Source organism: Rhinolophus sinicus, chromosome 17 (genome assembly GCF_057876585.1).
Source record: "Rhinolophus sinicus isolate RSI-liver-muscle chromosome 17, RSI-T2T, whole genome shotgun sequence".
NCBI classification, from domain to species: Eukaryota; Metazoa; Chordata; class Mammalia; order Chiroptera; family Rhinolophidae; genus Rhinolophus; species Rhinolophus sinicus.
This window is the reverse complement of record NC_142517.1, coordinates 13,612,748-13,634,559: the sequence shown is the minus strand read 5'-3', so window position 1 is coordinate 13,634,559 and position 21,812 is coordinate 13,612,748. Positions and strand designations below refer to the sequence as shown.

Sequence of the window (21,812 nt, the reverse complement as noted above, 5' to 3'; positions counted from 1 at the left end):
TAACTAAAGAAAAAAAAATACAAGATTGAAAGCAAAATGATGGACAAAGCTAAAATATGTGAAACACCAATCTAACAAAGCCTATTATAGCTATTCTAATATCACACAAAGTAGACTTTCAGGTACGAAGCTTTACTGATGATTAAGAGGAACATTTCACAATAACAGACTCAATTCCACAAGAATACTTATTCTTGGCCCCACATACTCATTAGAATAATTATTCTACATTGGGTCATCTACGAACATAGGTTCCAAATCTACAATGCAGAAATGGAAAAATCCCAAAGAAAAAACGGAATATCCACAATCATAGTGGGAGATTTTTACACAACTCTGCTTGTAACTGATGAAACAAGCAGGCAAAAACAAATCAGTAAGGCATACAAGACTTAAACAACAAGAAAGTCATCTTCAGGAAACCTGGCTGCCCTTGCTTCCTGACAGGTCCTTACACGGTGGGGCGGCTGTAAGAATAATGTGTGAACAACATCATCCTTTATACCAGAAAACTGGCAGGAGCTTTGGGGGGGGGAAACAAAACAAGAAAAAAGGGGAGGAGGTGCTAGAAGAGGAGAAAGAGGAATATGTGGTGGAAAAAGTCCTCGACCGTCGAGTGGTAAAGGGCAAAGTGTAGCACCTCCTAAAGCAAAGGGGTTCTCAGACAAGGGCAAGTGGGAGCCAGGAAAGAACCTGAATTGCCCTGACCTCGAGGCTGAGTTTCTACAGTCACAGAAAACAGCACATGAGATGGATAAATCAGAGGGAGGCAAGTGCAAAGCTCACTCTTATTTTGAAGATAAGGGAGAGGAGAGCAAACCAAAGAAGAAGAAAGAAGAATCAGAAAAGCCAGGAGGCTTTGCTGGGGGTTTGGAGCCAGAGCAGCTTATTGGAGCTACAGATTCCAGTGGAGAACTCATGTTCCTGATGAAATGGCAAAACTCTGATGAGGCTGACCTGGTCCCTGCCAAGGAAGCCAATGTCAAGTGCCCCCAGGTTGTCATATCCGTCTAAGAGGAAAGGCTGCCGTGGCAGTCCTAACCCACAGAGGATGACGACAAAACCATGACAAAAATGAACTCTCTTGAGTACTAGCCCCTGTCACATCTGACTGTGGGTTTCAGGTGGAAAGGGGAAGGAGTTCTACTTGTCTTGACACCATAGAGGTGGCTTGAGAAGATGTCCTCTGAAGAGCCAGTGCGGTTTCTGGGCCCTCCAGCCTCTCCATGCTGTATAGTTTGCACACTCATCCCAGTGGAGGGGAAGGAGGATAAGTGTTTCAAGGCAACCATTCTGCATTTTGCTGAGAAAAGCTGAGGGCCTTCTATGAAGGACAAACCTTACAATGGGTGTGTAGGAGAGCAAAAAGACACTGTAGCTCTTCAAAGAGCTTCTCCATACCCACAGTCTTCTTTCCAATAATGTTAACACTGCCTTTTTACAGCACATGTGTGTAGTTTTTGGCTATTGCTGGTGTTTTATTTGGGGGTGGGAGAGATGGGGTGGGAAGGAAGGGGTAGGATCATTTTTGTTAAAGTTTGGGGCCTGATTCGGGAAATGGTGAAACAATGGAAAGAACAAACAACCAATAATGAAAAAAAAAAGAGAGAAAAGAAAAGAAAAGGAAGTCATCTTTAAAAGGAAAGAACCAAAACAAAGAAAAAGATAATACATGCCCTTAGTGACCCCAAGTTATTCTAGAAAAGATCAGCATAACATATGGGGTAATGATGGTGGAAGACAACAAAATAACATGAGAGCATCCTAAATGGCTTGTCTGGTTCAGGGGAAATACGGACATTGAAAAGTTTCAGCACTCAATAGGAGAAAATAAGTATGACAATGGGTGTAAGCGAGGAATAACCACCCTAAGAATATAGAACGTATAGTTTTTAAACCCAGAAAAGAAAACTCAACCTGTCCAATAAAAAGCGGGAAACTGAAATGATAGTCAAAAACTTCTCCTCTTAAAAAACACACTCAAATGGTGAGTTCTGCTAAACTTTAAGGAAAAATGCATTTCTCCACTCTATTAGTGGGACCCTGTAAGGTTTGGGACAAGTTATGTCACCTCTCTGAGCTTTGGGTTCTTCTGTGAAAGGAAGATGTTATTGCACATAAAGTGCTTAGCACAATGCCTGGGTAGAAGGCAATCGGCAAATATTAACTACAGTTTTTACCGATCTTATTACTTTTACTACTATTGGTACTGCTGCTTCTATTATTTATTATTCTTGTTTCTCTGAGTCCCTGACATAAAGGACTCGTGGTAAGCCTATAACTTTTTTAGTTTGACACATGCAAATAGATAGAATTGGATTTTGCAGGTGTGGGGAATGTTTCTTAGCAAGATGAGATCCAGAGAAAGAAAAGTTTGTGTTCACTCCAAAGTAAGCCAGAAGTAATATTAGACGGTGGCACTGCTATGGAGCAGAATGCATTAGGAAGTGTCGGTTACAAAGACTGACTGATTTGGATGTGAAAGTCCAATTCTTGCCCAGTTAGAGTGAGTTAGAAAGAACAACAAGCTGGGAAGAGCTTATTCTTGTATGTAATTTGCTGGCAGCAGCCGAGAAAGCACATCCCTCACTTGGTCGGTACTCCAAACCCCCACAGTCTCGTTTAATAGGTGGCTAATCTCAATTTGAAATTGGCTTTGTGTACAGTCAGGGCCCAGGAAACAGTTATCAATTGATCAACTTTGGACATTTTGTCAATTTAGCAATTTCAATCACTTTATCAACTTATCGATTAGGTCCATGCACGGTTTGCCACTTTTCTTCAGATACCAAGCATTTCCAATACTGACTTGCTTACTATATAGGATCCTCAGACTATGGAGACCCTCCTTAATAGAGTGAAATGCAAGCCAGAAGTTCGTGTTGTTTATTATGGATGAACTAGAGAACATTTGCTTTTATTATCAATCTCTACAAAGATATGGTGACCTGTTCTACCATTCAAGTTTGACTTGAAAATTTAGTAGAATATTTGTTGGGAACAAGAAAAATCAACACCTGAAAAGGATGGAAAACGTATCAAGGGTAAATGCCTAAGCTCATAGCAAAATATCTGGCAAGAAAAAGAATGTTAATTTTAGTGTGAAATACACAGTGGATTCAGTTATTAATTTTCCCATCAGTGTTTCACTTCAAAAAACAAACAGTGCAGACTTGTCAGTGTTTCCTAATGGAAATAGAGCATACCTGGAATTAGGAACTAATTCCAGGAGATATTTTAGTTCCCTCATTTTGTTTTTCAATTAATCATTTGACTATTTTGTGTACTTCCTTTCCTTAGGGATATATTCTGATTCTGATCTGACTGTTTTTTTAAACCTATTTTGTTCTGTGCAAAATACTTTTGGTATTTGCAAATTTACAAAATGTTCTTAACCTCAAGACAAAGTAAATGTTAGAGAAAATTAAAACAAGTCCAAATAATTAAGTACGTTTTTTGAAATCCCTCAAGTGTAAGAAGAATGTAAGTAAAAGAAAACAACAGTTAAGCTTGGGCCAGAACCTAGAGAAATCTCTGAAGCTGTCAAAAATGATTTCATATGAATAGTTGGGTTTTTTTCTTTAAAAGAAGGGGAGGAGTTGGAGAAAAAAGTGAAAGGCAAGCTTATCAGAATTCATATTTAGTAAGGACATTTTGGTGTAGTGAGATTTCCCTAGCCCATCAAGCTTACCATCCTACTGATAAGTCAATTCCTTTCAAATCAGTGTGAAGATGCCATACTAGAAATGTTAATGAAACTGGATTCTTGCTCACACAACCGATTTAAGATGATGAAACTGGATTAAAGAGGAAAGATAATATTATAATGGTGTTTAAGATTATTGCATAAGCATATTATAAAAAGGATTTTCAAAATCATCTTCTAGAAATCCAAAGGAAATGAACCCTATTTCTCACCTTTTAAATCCTTTCTGTACCTCAAAAGGGTGGTTTTGGTTCCCACATCTGCTTCAGACTCTATAAAACTTTCCAGCATGCTTGTTGTTTATACCACAAATGTGATTCCATTATAAAGAATCTTGATTTGAGTTCTAAAAACATGGAATGAGTGTTTTTTGCCTCAAGAAAGAAGACAGCATAACATGCAGGGGCAACAAAGCATGGAGTCAGATGACTTTGGTATGAAGCCCTGGATCACAACTGAGAAAGTTACTTAATCTCTCTAAGCCTCAGTTTCCCCATCTTCAAAATGGGAATATTAATAATTCCTACCTCATAGAATTGTAAAGAACAAATGAGGTAGCAACTGTACTTAAAAAACTAGTTGCCATAAATGTTAGCTATGATTCATGTTTGATGTACATATACTCATTTATGCATTCCACAAGTATTTCCTGAGTGCCTATATTGTGCCAAATATTCTTCTAGACACGGAGCCCCAACAATGAATAAGAGAGACAGGGTCCCAGACCTCATGGAGCCTCTATTCTCATCTCAACAAGAAAATAAGCTCCATTAGGAAAGAGAGCATAAAATACCGTTTTGTATCTCCCATCGTGCTTTGCAATATAGACAATAAGTGTTTGTGAGGGTGTTATACTAAATGGAAGAAGGAAGACATGCTTCAAAAACCTTGCATTCCTAAGCAAAAAATAAAAATAATACTTATGTGGACAAACCAATTGTATTCTGCTAAGATCTGGAATCTAGTCCTACATTTCTTAAAAGTCAGTTCCTTGGTAATTGGAAATATAATGGATGGCACGAAGTTTCCGCTGCACCTGCCATGTTTTGCTCCTGAGGCAGAGGAATGCATGGCATGGAGCACACTTCTGGATTGTGATGTTCAGCCAGGTGAGCCCAGATCACCTTGGGTTTCATGGCTGTTCAGTCTGGATCATCTGACTGCCATTTAGAAGGCTTGGCTTTGCTGTCAGCCTTAGCGCCCCAGGAGGTAACCATGTGGCCAGAATGATTGCAAGAGACCCAGGAGGCCCAGGGATGCCTTGCTAAGGAGTTTCACTCCTTTAAGACTTGAGTGACTATTAAAACACATGGTCCTCAAGGACAGTTAGTAATTGAGACTATTTAATTTTTATTCACTCTTCACAGTAAATAAGAATTGATATTTTCTTTTTTTTTAAAGAACTTCAGGAATTTTTAGTCTAATTATAAAAATGTTTTGTTCATTGAAAGAAACTGGATGCTATGACTTTACACACATACACACAGTCTTTCTGAAAGAGCAAGATTTGAGAACTGTACGTAGAGGAATCTTGCAAGACCTTTGGCCTGGGAAGTCAGGAGACCTGGGTTCTAGTTTTGACTGCAATTAAATAGTTGGTTGAACTTAAACAAGTGAAATACCATCTCTGGATTCCGGTTTCCACATCTGTAAAACAAGAGCAGTTAGGTGTCTCTCCTACTTCTTATTTTTGAAAAGTATTTATTTATTAAATAACCATCCACTATATGCTCATGTATTTCATACAGTATTAAAACAAATTGGTAGTTACCAAGTAGTCACTGGCATGTAAAGTACAGCATAGAGAATATAGTCAATAATATTGCAACAACTATGTATGGTGCCAGGTGGGTGCTAGACCAATTAGGGGCATCACTGCATAAATTTTATAAATGTCTCACCATTATGCTATACACCAGAAACTAAAATGTTGAATGTCAACTGCCACTGAAAAACATAAATAAATAATTTTAAAAACACAACCTTGTATGATAGTTACATTTTACAATGAGAAAAGTAAGGCTCAGATAAGCTCATTTATTTACTCACACCTACAGGACATGGGACAAAGGTGTGACTTAAGGGTATCTCCCCACTCTAAGTCACATCCTCTTCCTACCAAACTATAAAGCCTTTAATTTACTAAGGTATAAAATGGCTCTGGGTTTGAGAAGAAAGAATGACCCCCAACAACAAAACCTTGTTACCTACTTGACCCTTTGCCTATAATTAGCTCTGTTCTGTCACTCACCTGTAGGAAACCCTCTGTGTTTTACATTTATGAGGTAAATAGGTTAAAAGATTGAGTCTCACTTATAATAGGTAATTGAGTTTCACTGACATTCACTAACATTCAGAAGATATGCTCTCACACAGAGAGGATCTTTGTCTTCTTTCCACTTGTGCCCCAGTGACTGTAGAGAAATGTAATCAGAAAATAAGGTGGTACATAGATCAAATCCAACCATAACCAACTCCCAAAGACTATCAGACATTTCAGTCATTATTTCAGCCATACCAACAACCTGGCAAAATTAAGCTATCCACCTGTTCTCCCTACTGAAGGGGTAGCTTCCTTAATGACCATCCCTGTTTGGGTTAGAGGCAAAAACCTGTCCCATGGCCAGCCAATCTATAGACTGGCCATTGGGCTAAGATACAGCCTGGCCAATAAATGCTCACTCAAACAGATGAGAATGTCCATTCCAGGAATCTGAATAGTGAAATACAGAAAAAAGCAGACCATTTTGTAGCCAGGGGAGAATAGACAAGACACAAGATGCATAGTGTCTTCATATTAAAGTTGGGCACCCAGAGTGAAATGAATAGACTCCTGCTTCGGATGATTTCAGACTTCTTTTAGATTCCCAATCATTTACCAGCTCCCGTCCCATTTTCCACAGGGTTGTTCTGTGAACCTTTGTCTTGGGTTTCTTAGAGACTATCTTCCTAAACAATATGTGTCTACTGCTACATTTATTGTTTTACAATTATTGGAATAGGTGACTCTCTAGTCTTTACAACAAAAAGAGCTGAATAAAACTCTGCACAATTATTTTGCTATACAATATACTACTAAATTCTAGTTAGTAGAATATAATTCTATTTGGTAAAGTAAGTAAATTCTATTTAGCAGAACAGTGAACTATTTTGTTTTGCTATACACTACTAAATTCTACTATGTCAAATAAGGCTGAAATGCAGAGGGCTTTGGCACACGGTCTGTTGATTCCAGGGCCTCCTTCATGATTGCTACACTATACTGCCTTTAAATCTTTTGGCTACACCAACTGGCTCAATTATAATCATTGAGAATTTTAAGAATTTAGTAGGACCTACCAAGAAGAGATATCTAGTACCATGATTTACTTATCAGCCCAATAGATCACTTTTTCCCAAGACCAATTCTTTATTCTCTGGGAGTCCATTTTAAGCATTTGATTTTAATCCATCTATAACTTCTATAGCACTAAGAAGTTGGATTTTTTAAAATGAGGTGGAACTATATGTAGCAATATGTGTATCAATTATTTGTGAAAGTAATGAATGGTCTTACAGCAGGGCAAGCAAGCTTCTCTTTAGAGAAACTCTCTGGCCAATAAAGTTGAGCCAAAGGGTTCCAACCTCTGACTTATTCATGGCACTCAGCCCGCTGGATTTAATTTTCATCAACAATAATGAGTTCTGCGTGCCTTAGCAAAGAACACAACACTTGGTTCTTTCCCTGAATTCTGACTCAATACATCTAGCTCATCTGATACTAGCAGGAATCCTTCTTCACATATTTTAATTTAATGTTCACATTTTCTTCATTGGCTCATTAACTGCCCTCCAGTGCAGATGAACCAATGAACCCTGCAAAAGGTCTCCAGTTTCTCTGCAAGGGTGATGAGCAATTCTCACCTTGCACTTCAGCCAACAAAAATGTGCCATTTTACAAGCCCCAGAAGGCCACACGGTTCCATGGCATAATATGTGCAGAAAAATAATAAAAAGTTTTATGGTTCTGGGAGAGCCAACCAGCCTCAGCAGTGCCCCAAGGCAGGTAAAGACGGTGTGTCCTCACTCAGCCTAGCGGCTTTAACCAAGACCACTTAGGTGTTAAGTACCTGGTCTGCACACATCAAAACAGTCCTGGATTTGGGATAACCCCTTGCACTAGATTCTGCCTACGTACATTTATGTCTAATTGGTATCTTATCTAAGAAATCAGGTAAACTATTTATTTGAACCTTGAAAGCTAAGTTATTTTAATGAATGGGGTGTTTTTATACCCTTGGCAAGCCAGGAAATTTACATTCCACTGCCCACTGGGAAAGAAACAGGACACTTGCTGATGGACGTCCAGTTGGATATTAGCCTCTGGTAGCTGACTTCCATCCAAACAAAATGTTCCTTGAAAATGTTCCTTTCCCTACTCCCTGATAACTTCCCTGCACGCACCCCACAATGATAAACGTACACAGGGATATCATCAGGAAGTCGGTAAACCTTTTCAAAGATTACCATTTGATTACAGACCACTGTAGATGGTCAATACTTACACCAAACAGGAGATGCCGGGTGTAGCAACCCCTACAAAATAAAGTGAAGAAATGGGGGTGGGAGATGAGGATCCAAGTAATTGAAGGGAAAATTCTTCCACCAAAATCATTTATGACATTTATTCATTTATTAAAATTTTAAAGTTTGTATAAATTTCCTTCATATATAGATTTGCTTGTGCTGAGGATCGAACCATGAACCTCATGTCTTAGACGACATTTGGCATTCCCAAAATAGCATGGAACGCCCAGCAGGCAACGTCTTTTATCAAACATTTATCACTTTGCTTTTGCATTTATATAATTCTGCATGTGTATATTTGAAATAGACATATCTGTATATATACACATATGTGTACGGGTATGTATATACATTCCTAATACACACATATATATATTCTATATACACAAACACAAACATATATATATTCCTAACAACACATATATACTTTTTTATTCACTCAACTCCAAGATAATCACCACCCAAAATATAATTGCTTACAGATTCTGTTTAGTTTCCTAAGATTTCTTGATCCTACAAACATTAAACTGGTCCAGGAAATTACACTGGCTAGATGCCTTCATGAAACATTTACTGGACTTCAAAAGAAATTCTATTTTTTTCAGAGACAGAAAGATGTGATGACCATGAGGTCTTTGGGAGAAGACAAAAAAATCTAAAAGACTTTAAACTATCTCTACTGATTGCAGGTAAAAAAGCATATGTATCCCAAATATTAAAGCTGTCATATAAGTTCTATCCATATTCCTAAACAATATAGAAGCTCGGCAATGGTCTAGGCAGCTCTAACCTAATGTATTTGATAGCATGTTCCATTCTCATCCAGATACATTTGTGTTAGTGAATCCAGAAATTTTGGATTTTCCCTAATGGCTTCAATGGGATGATTTCATTCAGGCAAGCTGCCTCTTCTTTTTAATTCTAAGCCTTCACTGTGATTATTCCTACACCAGGGGAAAAATATGTTTTTGATTTTACAATGAACTGTTACCTAAAATTAAGATTTTCATAGTAACAATGTCTCATATTTATAGGCCACCTTCCTTTCTTGAAAAGAAAAAAAAGGGAAAAAAAGTGCAAAGATCACTTTTGTCTACTACAGAAAACACTATCTTTCTCCATGGAAAAAAATGCCACCTTTGAGCTGTCAACAGTATTTCCCACAATTCTTTAGACTTTCCCACCAGATCTTTTTTTTTTCAAATCCTGACTTAACTTATTACAATTTAACTTGAGATTGTGGACACCAGACTCTAGGAGGATATGACTATAAAAAAAATGGAGATATTAATTTCAAAATGCATAAAATATATATCCATAAACCTACTAATGCTCTCAACTGGATTGGTATATTTATTACTGAGTAACATTAATTGACATGGTAAACAATCTGTATTATGTTAATTACATACAATTTATCTGTTTAGAGCAGCACTGCCCAATAGAAACATAATATAACACACATGTAATTTAAATTTTCTCATTTTACATTCAAAAAGTAAAAAGAAATTGAAATTTAATGTAATAATATATTTTATTTAACCCAGTATAGCCATAATAGTATCATTTCAACATGAGGTCAATATTAAAAAACTACTAATGAGATATTTTACATTCTCCTTTGAAACTGCGTGATGTTGTTTATACTTGCAATACGTCTCATTTCACACTGGCCACATCTCCAGTGTTTAGCAGCTCCAGGAAGGTGCGGCTCTAAGGGTGCTGGTTATTAAAGGACTGGACAAGCGCTGCATGCTCACAACCAGCTCCCCACCTTTGGATGTGCCAGTGCATGTCAGAAGTTTAAATGAGCCAGTCTTTCACAGCCACCATGATTGTTTCTTTAGAGATTTGAAAACCAGAATCTAAAGTTTAAATTGCTTTTCATTGGTATTAGTTGTAACTTGCTAAGAAAATCAAATCAGTGGGGATCAATGTATTATTTTCCTGCTGTAACAAACGTCGTGGCTTAAAACAATACAAATTTATTATTTTACAATTTGGGAGATCGGAAATTTAAAATAAATTTAAAATAAAATACAGGGCTGTATTCCTTCTGGAGTCTCTAGAGGAGGATGTGTTTCCTTGACTTTTGCAGCTTGTAGATGCCATCTGATTATCTGGCTGTCCCCTTCCTCCATCTTCAAAACCAGCAGCATAGTATCTTCAAATATCTATCTATCTATCTATCTATCTATCTATCTATCTATCTATCTATCTATCTATCTATCTATCCTCTGCTTCCAGTACCACATCTCCCACCCTTATTCTGACTCAGTTCCCTCCCACTTAGAAGGAGCCGTATGATCATACAGGGCCCACCTTGATAACCCAGGATAATCTCCCCAGATCATGATTATTATTTTAATCCCATGTGTGGAGTCCCTTTTGCCATGTAAAGTAACATAGTCACAGGTTCTGGGGATTAGGCTGTGGCTATCATTAGGGCACCATTATTCCATCTACCACAATTGAATTATGTCCAGTTTAGGTTACAACACCTTTAGTTATGACATAGATTTCCATATGACAAAAACTAGCTATGTCTTAGGTAAATCCTTATTTGTTTCAAGCAATATTTTGTAAGAATAAAAAAGGTAGTACAATAAATATAAAACGTAAGCTTGGCATTTGTTTTTAATAAGTAGGATTTGGCAGTTTCTAAAAGTAATTTAAACTGGACGTTTGTACCTCTTGACCATCTTTATCCATTTCAAAAGGTACAAACTTCCAGGTAAAAGATAAATAAGTCCTGTGGATGTAATGTACATCATACTGCCTATAGCTAATATAGCTAATGATACTATATTGTATATTGGAAAGTTGCTAAGAATACATCTTAAAACTTCTCATCACAAAGAAAAAAATTGTGACTATGTGAGGTGATGAATATTAACTAAACTGATTGTGACAATCATTCACAATATATACATATCAAATCACTAAGCTGTACACCTTAAACTTATACAATGGTATATGTCAATTATATCTCAATAAAACTGGAAAAAATAATTTAAATATATGTTCTGATGAGTTAGTGAAAGTCAAGCTAATAGGTACCTGAGCAGAGGTTAGAGAGAAAAATGCTTCAGGTGTGTATTGTCTATTATTAAGCTGTTTTTCCAAATTTTCCGGAGCAAATCTTCACCCTCACTCACAAATAACTAGTGCCACCCCTAGCAAGAGTAGGCACAAAGGTAAACTTTCTCGCAAAAACGGAAAAAAGCCTTTGATAGGAATCCTACTCTTTGCTACATTTATGCTATAAAGTAGAAAATATTTAAATGCAATCAACAAATATTTAATAAGAATATTATGAGGAAGGCATAGTGCCCAGCTCAGAATATTCCATAACTTAAACTATAAATTCAACTTTCTTAAGAATAACAACTATTTAAAAAATTTTCCCTCATTAGCAAATCGGTACAGGCGAAATGGGAATTTGAGTTGCAAATTATTAAACAATCCCACTGGAATGCTGTCCTTTAAATGTTGTCTCTTCAACTTAACCTTCTTCTGAGGTTCTTCTGTTTATACCCTCCAAAAAACGTATCGAGGCAATAACTGAAATTTGGAAACATGTTCCTGAGTCACCTGGACCACATCAGAATTCCCCACTGCACCCTTTGAATGTGCTCAGGCTCTAAGCCTCTTGTATTTGGGGGATGCATTAGTCAGCACAGGCCGCCATAACAAAATATCACAGACTGAGTGGCCTAAACAACATCAGACATTTATTTCTTCCAGTTCTGGAGGCCAGCAGTCTCAGATAAGGGTACCAGCATGGTTGAGTTCTGGTGAGAGCTCTCTTTCTGGCTAGCATATGGCTGCCTTCTCACTGTGTTCTCACATAGTGGGGCGGGGGTAGGGGGGGAGAAAGAGAGGGAGAAACAGACAGAAAGATCTTTGCTGTCTCTTCTCATAAGGACACTAATCCTATCATGAGGGCCTGCTCTCTCATGACCTCATCTAAACCTAATTATCTCCTGAAGGCCCCATCACACTGGGGGTTATGGCTTCAACATAAAAAATTGGGAGGTGGGTGAAGGCGGGACAAAATTCAGTCCATAGGAAGTGCTATGCAAGATCCTGGCAAAGGAGAATCTCAGAGGAGGTACATGCTGTGGCAGACCTAATCAAGTGAGCCCTTTAGTCAACCTCCAGCTCTCCTGGGGGTTTCCTCCAGGCTGGAGACAAACAGTAAATGTGATTATGGCTGAAAGCTTATTTCTCAGGATCTCTAAATATGGCTTCTATGTGCAACCCCCAAAGGGCATTTGCTACCAAAAAGTGTAGTTTTGCAGTTAAACAATTATATTTTTGAAATGAAGTTTATGAAGTTTGAGTTTTCTTGAATTGCCATCTCTAAGGAGAGACCAAATGATTAGGCAGGAATATGATTTTCTTTTTAACCTAATCTCACTTTTTAAAATATTTTTATTTTTCTTGAAACAAATTGATAGGGTAAAGTTTCATAAGCCAGGAGAAACATTCAGCTTTTTCAGCTTATGATTTCTAAACCAAAATATCACTGTGCTGAAAAGAGAACTGAATGAGTATTCATAATTAGCATTTTAGTGAAAACTCAGTTTCAGAAAGACAGTGAATTTCATTCACAATTTGTTAAAAAAAACAACAGCAAAGTATAGTCATTAAACATAGAGGTTAACTGGAAAGTCTGTCTATTCTGAACTTTATTCTGTATAAACACAATGTAATTATGACTTCTGTTGTGAGTTTCAATAAAACACAATAAAATACTACAGCAAGGGTGGCATTAAAATGTGAATATTAACTTTCCAGTAATTTCTAGAAATTGTAATGAAATCTGTTTGGCAATAACATGACATTTTGACAACAATAAAAATATTTTATGTAGTTATGTAAGTGATAAAAAGAAATGTTTTATAAAAATTTATCCAGAAGGACTTTTAACTAGGAAAAACAATCATAATTAATAAGATTTCGTAAAGTATGCAGGAGCCAAAGATAACTTTTAGACCAGCTGAAGGTGATGAGGTCATTGCTGGTTCTAAGTACATAAGAACTGACCACCTGTGGAGATATTTTTTAAAGCACTTAGAAGAATTAATTTTCCAACTAGTGACAGGCTAAGAGAGTCTCCCCCTTTTATGTGACTTTCTATTGAGCCAAGGTAATGGATTTGAATGTGCAATTCAGCTCTTTAAGCAGCTGTTCCCAAGGATGCTGAAGTAAATGTGTAAACCATACAAATACCAGCTGGGGGGAAAAAAAAAAAAAACATGCATCCCTTATTTCTGGTTGGATTATGGAGCCTAGATTTCATTTCCAGGATAGAATGTGTCCAAAGCAATCAAATTTAAGAAGGGGATTGTGAAATTATCCAGTGGATGAGTAACCATCTTGACAATAAAATTGGCTGATACAAACAAAGCTGTGCTGGCAGGTAAGCGTACCATTTATTGCACTGGCCATTCAGTATTGGAGGGATTTTTTTTAACATGTTTAATTGAGGTCTTTATAGCAGGAGAATATTAACAACAGCAACACCAGAAGAACAGTAAGATACACACACACACACACACACACACACACACACACACACACACCCCTCACCTCATTCAGGGCATAAAAGATCAAGTAGAATGAATATCACCTCATCCAGGGCATAAAAGATCAAGTAGATATAAAATAAGATTCTAGAAGACCTAAAGAACTAATAAGGTAGATCCAGTTACTTTAGTGATTTTGTACTTTGAAATCAGAAAATAAATTTTCTTTTCAAGAACAGAGACTAGGAAAGACATTTTAAAACACACTACAAGAATCAGAAAAGACTCTTTGGAGATCCAAGATGCAGAGTAGATAAACACTGTGCCTGCATACTTCTGGGAATACATTAAAATTAAAACTAAATTATAGAACACTCAACCTGCAGAATCACCTGAAGTCTAGCTGAACAGAAGTCATATAACTAAAAATACAAAGAAGAAACCATGTCCAGACTGGTGGGAGATATGGAGACACGAAACTGGCTGGCTCCAAACCTCCGTGTGGTGGTTGAAAACTGGGAGGGATATCTCAGCCATGGAGATTCCCCAAGAGGAGTGAGGGACCATAGCCCCACACCAGCTTCCCCAGCCTAGAGTATAGGTGCCGGGAAGAGGAGCTGCACAACATCTGGCTGTGAAAAACTGGGGATGGAATGCGGTGGGAAAACCAGACATCCTTTTAAAGGACCTGCGCACAGTCTCACTCGCTCTCAAGTACTCACCTTGGGTTCCAGCACAGGCACAGTAACTCAGGCGGTGTCGGAGACATACAGGGGACAGACTGAGTTGTGTTGCTTCAGGTTGAGGACTAGAAGACAGTTGTCATTTCCCTGGGAGGAGGTCCTCCTTCCATGCAGCCGGCAGGGGCTGCCATCTTTAATGTGTTGAGCCCACCTTCCATATGCTTACAGAGAAATCTGAATCTGATTTATCTGGTAAGCTCTGCAGCTCCGCTCTACTTACTCACTGGGGGCCCGCCCCACCCAATTCCCCCATCGCTGGAGGTACTTTCTCCAAGAGCACCTAGCCCCACCCACATTGCACTCTTTCTTGGAAAACTATCAGAGTCCGACAGATCCCAGGAGGTGTGGCAACTGTCCTGGGTGTGCTCTGAGACTTTTGATGAGTAGCTTCAGACTCAGCACTGGCACCAAACCAGAATGCACATTAACTTGTTACCACAACTCTTCCCACTGTAGTGACTCCCTGAGACCCTGCCTCACCCAACATGTGTACCACATAAGGCTTTATCAGTGGCTGAACCTTAAGGGAACTGGTAGGTGGCAGCAGGCCTCGGGGTGTCCTGGCATTTTGCAGAGCTACCCCAGACCCACTGCTACTGGCAGCCATCCTCAGTTCACAGTGTGGCCTCTCTCATGCACCTCCAGGTTTAGAAGAGGCAGCAAACAATGGCAGATTACTTTATAGCTCTTACCAGGTAGTCCCAGCTGGTCACATGCAGTGGTGACCTGGGCCTGCACCACAGCCCTTCACAAAAGGCCCCAGAACCAATATACTTGGAGGTTGGCTTCAGATCACAGCAGAGCACCGCCCAATTTACCCCAAAAGTAGCACATACAAAGGGCAGTCTCAACAAGCAGCAGAGCCTACTGGGGCAAATCTCATTCAGTGGGGTAAGCTCCCTGCACAGCAGCCTGTAAGCTGTGGACATGGTCAAACCACAGCCAATCAGCCTGAGGGTCAATCCCACTCACAGATGTGCCAATAACAACCAAGGTTCAACTATAACAGGAGGGCACACACAGCCCAAACAAGTGACACTCCTGGAACGCCTAGTGTAGGTGACCAGGGAGACTGTGCCAAAGTCCTATAGGGTACCTACTACATATGGCCACCTGGCCAAGACTGGGGGACATAACAGGTCTACCTAATGCATAGGAACAAATAGATAGGCAGCCAAAATAAGGAAACAAAGAAATACATCCCAAATGAAACAACAGGAGAAAACTCCAGAAAAAGAACTAAACAAAATGGAAGCAAGCAACCTACCAGAGACAGAGTTCAAACCAATGATTTATAAGGATGCTCAAGGAACTTAGTGAGAACTTCAACAGAGAGATAACAAGCATAAAATAGGACATAAAAACCATAAAAAACAACCAGTCGGAAGTGAAGAATACAATAACTGAAATGAAGAATGCACTAGAAGGAACCACCAGCAGAATAGATGAAGCAGAGGATCAAATCAGTGATTTAGAAGAAGGTAGCAGAAAACACCCAATCAGAATAGCAAAAACAAAAAAAGAATCCAAAATAAAAAATAAAAATAAAAATGAGGATAGTTTAAGAGACCGCTGGGACAACATCAAGTGTAACAACATTCACATCATAGGGGTACCAGAAGGAGAAGAAAGCAAGCAAGGGATTGAGAACCTATTTGAAGAAATAATGTCTGAAAACTTTCCTAACCTGGTGAAGAAAATAGACATACAAGTCCAGGAAAAGCAGAGAGTCCCAAACAAGATGAACCCACACAGGCCCACAACAAGGCACATTACAATTAGAATGGCAAAGGTTGAAGACAAAGAGAGAATCCTAAAAGCAGCAAGAGAAAGGCAACTAGTAACTTATGAGGGAGCTCCCATAAGATTGTCAGCTGATTTCTCAAGAGAAACATGGCAAGCCAGAAAGGATTGGCACAAAATGTTCAATGTGGTGAAAAGCAAGGACCTACAAGCAAGATTACTCATCCCAGCAAGGTTATCATTTAGAACTGATGGACAGATAAAGAGCTTTCTAGACAAGAAAAAGCTAAAGGAGTTCCATCATCACCAAAACAGTATTACAAGGAATCTTAGAGGAACTTCTTTAAGATGAAAAAAAGAAAAAGTCAAAATAAAACTTATGAATAATAAAATGGCAATAGCTACATATCGACAATTACTTTCAATGTAAATGGATTAAATGCTCCACTCAAAAGACATTGGAGGGCTGAATGGACAAGAAAACAAGACACTTACTTATGCTGCCTACAAGAGACTCACTTCAGATTGAAAGACACACACAGACTGAAAGTAATGGGATGGGAAAAGATATTTCATGCAAATAGAAATGAAACAAACAAACAAACAAAAAAGCTGGGATAGCAACACTATACCAGACAAAATAGACTTTAAAACAAAGGCTATAAAAAGAGACAAAGAAGGGCCTAGTAATCCCAATCCAGGGATTTACCTGAAGAAATTTAAACACTAATTTGAGGAGATGTGTGCATCCATATGTTCATTGCAGCATTGTTTACAATGGCCAAGATGTAGAGGCAACATGGGTTTCCATCAGTGGAAGAATGGATAAAGAGTAGGTGGTACATATATACAATGGAAAATTGCTTGGCCACGGAAGGGAATGGATTCATGCCATCTGTGGTACCATGGATGGACCTGGAGGGTGTTGTGCTGAGTGGAGTGTCAGAGAAAGATAGATGCATTGTGATTTCACTTATATGTGGAATCTAAAGAACAAAACAAACAAACAAAACAGAAACAAACTCATAGATAAAGAGAACATATTGATGGTTGTCAGATGGGAAGGGGGTTCGGAGTAAGTGAAAAAGGGGAAGGGATTAAGAAGTACAAATTGGTTATTACACAGTAGTCATGGGAATGTAGGTTATAGCATAACGAATATAGTCAATAATATTGTAATAACTAGGTATGGTGTCAGAGGGGTTCTAGATTTGTTGGGGTGATAGAGGGGGGGAGTTTGGGGTGCAAGGTGAAAAAGGTGAAGGGATTAAGAAGTACAAACTGATAGGTACAAAATAGTCATGGGGATATAAAGTAAAGCATAGGGAATATAGTCAATGATATGGTAATAACTATGTAAGGTGCCAGGTGGGTAGTAGACTAGTCAGGGGGATCATTTCTTAACTTATACAAATGTCTAACCACTATGCTGTACACCTGAAAATAATATAAAATAATATTTAATATCAACTGTAATTGAAAAACATAAGAGGGGGGAAAGGTGAAGGGGAATAAGAGGTCCAAATTTCCAGGTATAAAACAAATAAGTCCTGGGGATGTAATGTACAGCATGGGGAGTATAGTCAATAATATTGTGATAGCATAGTACGGTGTCAGATTGTTGCTGGATGTATCATGGTCATCACTTCTTTAGGTATATAAATGTTGAATAACTGTGGTGTACCCCTGAAACTAATATAATATTATATGTTAGTTATATATATATTTCTTTTAAACTTTTTTTTTTATTTAAGTGTGTTTTTCCAGAACCCATCAGCTCCAAGTCAGGTAGTTGTTTCAATCTAGTTGTGGAGGGTACAGCTCACAGTGGACCATGTGGGGATCGAACCAGCAACCTTGTTGTTAAGAGCATGGCAGTTAGCTATATTTTTAATAAAAATATTTTAAATTATCAGAAACAAAAAAAAAATAGATTTAATAGTTTTTAAATATCTGCATAGCAAAAAATGTTGTAAACAAAAGTAAAGACAATAACAAACTGGAGGAAAATAATTACCAACCATATATGAGAAATTTCCATGTAGTAGACATTTTGTGTTTTTTGACCAGCACTCATATTAGCACCATAGTTTTGCTCTGGGGGTACCCTTCTGGCTGTCTAGTTGTGGTGAGGCCCCGTCCCAGACCTCAAGATCATTTTAGCTGTCTGGCTATAGGATGGATTTAAATATGAGCACATGATCCATTTGAGGCTAATAAGAAAGAGTGACTGATAGGACTTTTGTGCAAGCAACTGAAAAAGACTATTCCACAGAATTTGGTGGTGTGAAGCTATAATAATGCAGCCATCTTGGTAGCAGAAGGAGGGCTAGGCTAAGGACGGAGCTGAAGAGGGAAAACCAAGGGATGAACCCCACAGACATATACTGGTCCCTAAATAGATTAAATAGAAATAATCAGAATGTTCAGTGTCTTTTAATGTTCAGTGTATTGGACTAGTGGGTGGGCAAGGGGTAAACAATTAGAAGAAATTTGGGGAATTCCAAATTGTGATATACAGAAAACTATGCAAATGAAAAAGTAGTTATTAATAGGTTTTGTGGGTTAAATTGTGTTCCTCAAAAAGATATGCTGAAATCCTAAAATCCCCATCCCTATACATATGTGTCTTCTTTGTAATTAGGGTCTTTGCAGATGTAATCAAGTTAAAATGATCTCATACTGAATTAGGGTGGGCCCTAAATTCAATGACTAGTGTGCTTGTAAGAGAGATTTGGAGATACACAGACATAAAGGAAAGAAGGCCATAGGTGGACTAAGGCAGAGACTGGAGTTATGCTGCAGCAGGCCAATGAAGGCCAACGATTGCTGGTAACCACCAGATGCGAGAAGAGGCAAGAAAAGATTCTTCCCTAGAGCCTTTATAAGGAGCATAGCCTTTCTGTCACCTTGATTCCAGACTTCTAGCCTCCAGAACTATGAGAGAATAAATTTCTGTTGTTTTAAGGCAACCAATTTGTGGTAATTTGTTATGGCAGGCCTAAGAAACTAATACACTAGGTAATTATTAACTACGAGGTGATGAAAGTGAACTGGCATCTTAAGATGCTTAACCATAGAGCTGGGAGGACTATGGGTGGAGCTGGGCCCCGTGTTAACTCTCTAGTTCTAACTTCCTGTTAAAACTTTGTAACTTTTGGGGGAGGGATGCTAATAAATAAAATAGCCATCTTGGAATTGGGGCTTTTCTTTTTCACATGGGGGCAGCCGGTTGGAGTGCAGGTCGGAAGTGTGCATTTGCACACTCCTGGGGTGACTTCGTTTTCTTTTTTCTTTTCCCAAATAAACCGTTCTTTGGTGGATTTTCTGGAGTTATTTTTTGCCAGCCAACAAAGGAAAAGCAAAAAGTTGTATAAGAAAGCAAATGTAACTGGCATAATACGCAGCTCAGTTTTGAATAGCATTTATATAGACTGAGTAATGTAAAAAAACATATTGGGAAGATGAGGCGAGGGGGACTGGCAATTACACTTATTTATTGGAAGCAGGAGAATTAAATTCTTGCCTTCTCTCATGAGAACGTTATCTCCTATCATGGGAACTCAACAGATAATGCTAAAGTTGAGAAATCAAGTAATATAATAACCTTGGTATACAGAGATAATAGAAAAAATGGCTGGAGAAACAGCTGAAAATTGAAAATGATCATCTCTGGAGAATGAGACATAAGAAATAGAGTGGACTGTTTTTCCAAAACAAATCATCTATTACTGTTTGGCCTATTAAACTGAAATGATATCGACTTTGATGAAAATAAAAACAAAATTTCAAAGGAAAAATAAGCAAAAATGAACAGACAATTCACAAAGGAAGAAACTCAAATGATGAACATACGAACACATGCCTAATCTCAATTAGCAATTAAACAGTAAAATTGAAATTGTGTAACACTACAGTCCTGCTGATCTATTCTGGGTTGAATCCCAGAAAAATTTTGTACAAGATTAGATAAAAACACATTTAAGAAAGTTAATTACAGTGTTGTGCATGATAGTGAAAATGGATATTTATCTATTTCAGATAGAAAAATATTTCATATTTTCAAAGAATAAAATACTATATGGCAATTAAAATAAGTAAACTAACTTCATATATATATAAATAAACATAAATCTCATATAATGTTGAATGAAAAAGTTTAAAGAACAGTATGTCCAACCAGGTACCAGTTATACAAATTTGAAAACACATAAACTACATGTTATTTATGAATATATGATTGTAAAAGCATAAAAACATGGATTAGATGGATACACCCCAAATCTATGAAAGAAGTTACTTTGGAGTGAGGGTTACAAAATGGAACTGAAGGTGAGTACAGAAAGAATGTCCATTTCATTTGTAATATTATAGTTCTGATATTTAAAAACTGTTTTAAGGGACTATGAGAATACTAATAATTGTCAATTCTAGATGGTGGGTACTAAGGACTTTAAAAAATGTAATCCAAATACTTTCTGTATTTTTATTTCTCAAATTAAAAAAAAAAAAAAAAAAACTAGACGTAAACATGTGTCATGCGGGAGACCCTGCTCGCTGCGCCATTTGTCATGCGCGGAGGCCTTCTCGCCGCGCCATCTTTCAGGCGGGGCGGCCTGCGGGGTCTCTGCTCCCGCTCCCCACACAAGAATGCAGGATATGGTGAGGCCGAAAAGGAACACCCACGGAGCCATAGGTAGGGGAGCCATACCACCACGGTCTCACTGGAGGCTGGGCCCACCGGACGCCGACCTGCCGTCCGCTTTTCTGCCAACCGACCGACCGACGACTCTCCTCCACTCTCTCGACTCTTCTCCACTCTCTCGACTCTTCTCTTCCGCTCTCCTCGGCCCTCCTCTTCCGCTCTCTTCAGCTCTGCTCGGCTCCTCGGCAATCCTTCGTAGCCGCAGCAGTTATACCAGCGGCCAATCGGCTAACCGGCCACAGCCGACGGCCAATCAGCCACAGCCGACTGCCATTCACCACCCGAGCCAGCACCCTTCCACATGAGGCCGAGAGCCTGTAAACTACTTTCTGGGGCTCTGTCCCCACAACATGTTTTACTGGGAAAGAAATTTCAGAAATTGACTAAAAAAGAATGCAAATACCTGAATAGCCTAAAAACTTATAGACAATAACCCAAAACATCTGAGGACCACCCACTAACAATGGTACCAAGCCCAGCCAGTTTTATGGCTGAATTCTACCAAATGTCCTAGACACACTGTCCTAACTCATCCTCTGAAGATAGCATAATCCTGATACAAAATAGAGCTAGATTATTAGTATTTGAAATTCAGCAGTGTATTAAAAGAAAAATGCATCATCTTGCTTGAGTGAGGTTTCTAAAAAAAGTGCACATTCATGCTAAAATCAGACTGGAATGGTAGTTTGCAGGGGCTGAGGGGGAGGCGGTGTGGGGAGTTATTCATCTGAATGAGATGAATAAGCTCTAGAGACCTGCTGTACAACACTGTACCTATAGTCAACAATAATGTCTTGTACAGTTCATATTAAAAG

At 38.4% G+C, this 21,812-nt stretch overlaps 1 pseudogene; it reads left to right on the top strand.

Annotated features, from left to right (window-relative positions):
- The first annotated feature begins 482 nt into the window (after positions 1–482).
- Positions 483–1,095, top strand: LOC109446488 (chromobox protein homolog 1 pseudogene; annotated as a pseudogene).
- The last annotated feature ends 20,717 nt before the right edge of the window (positions 1,096–21,812 follow it).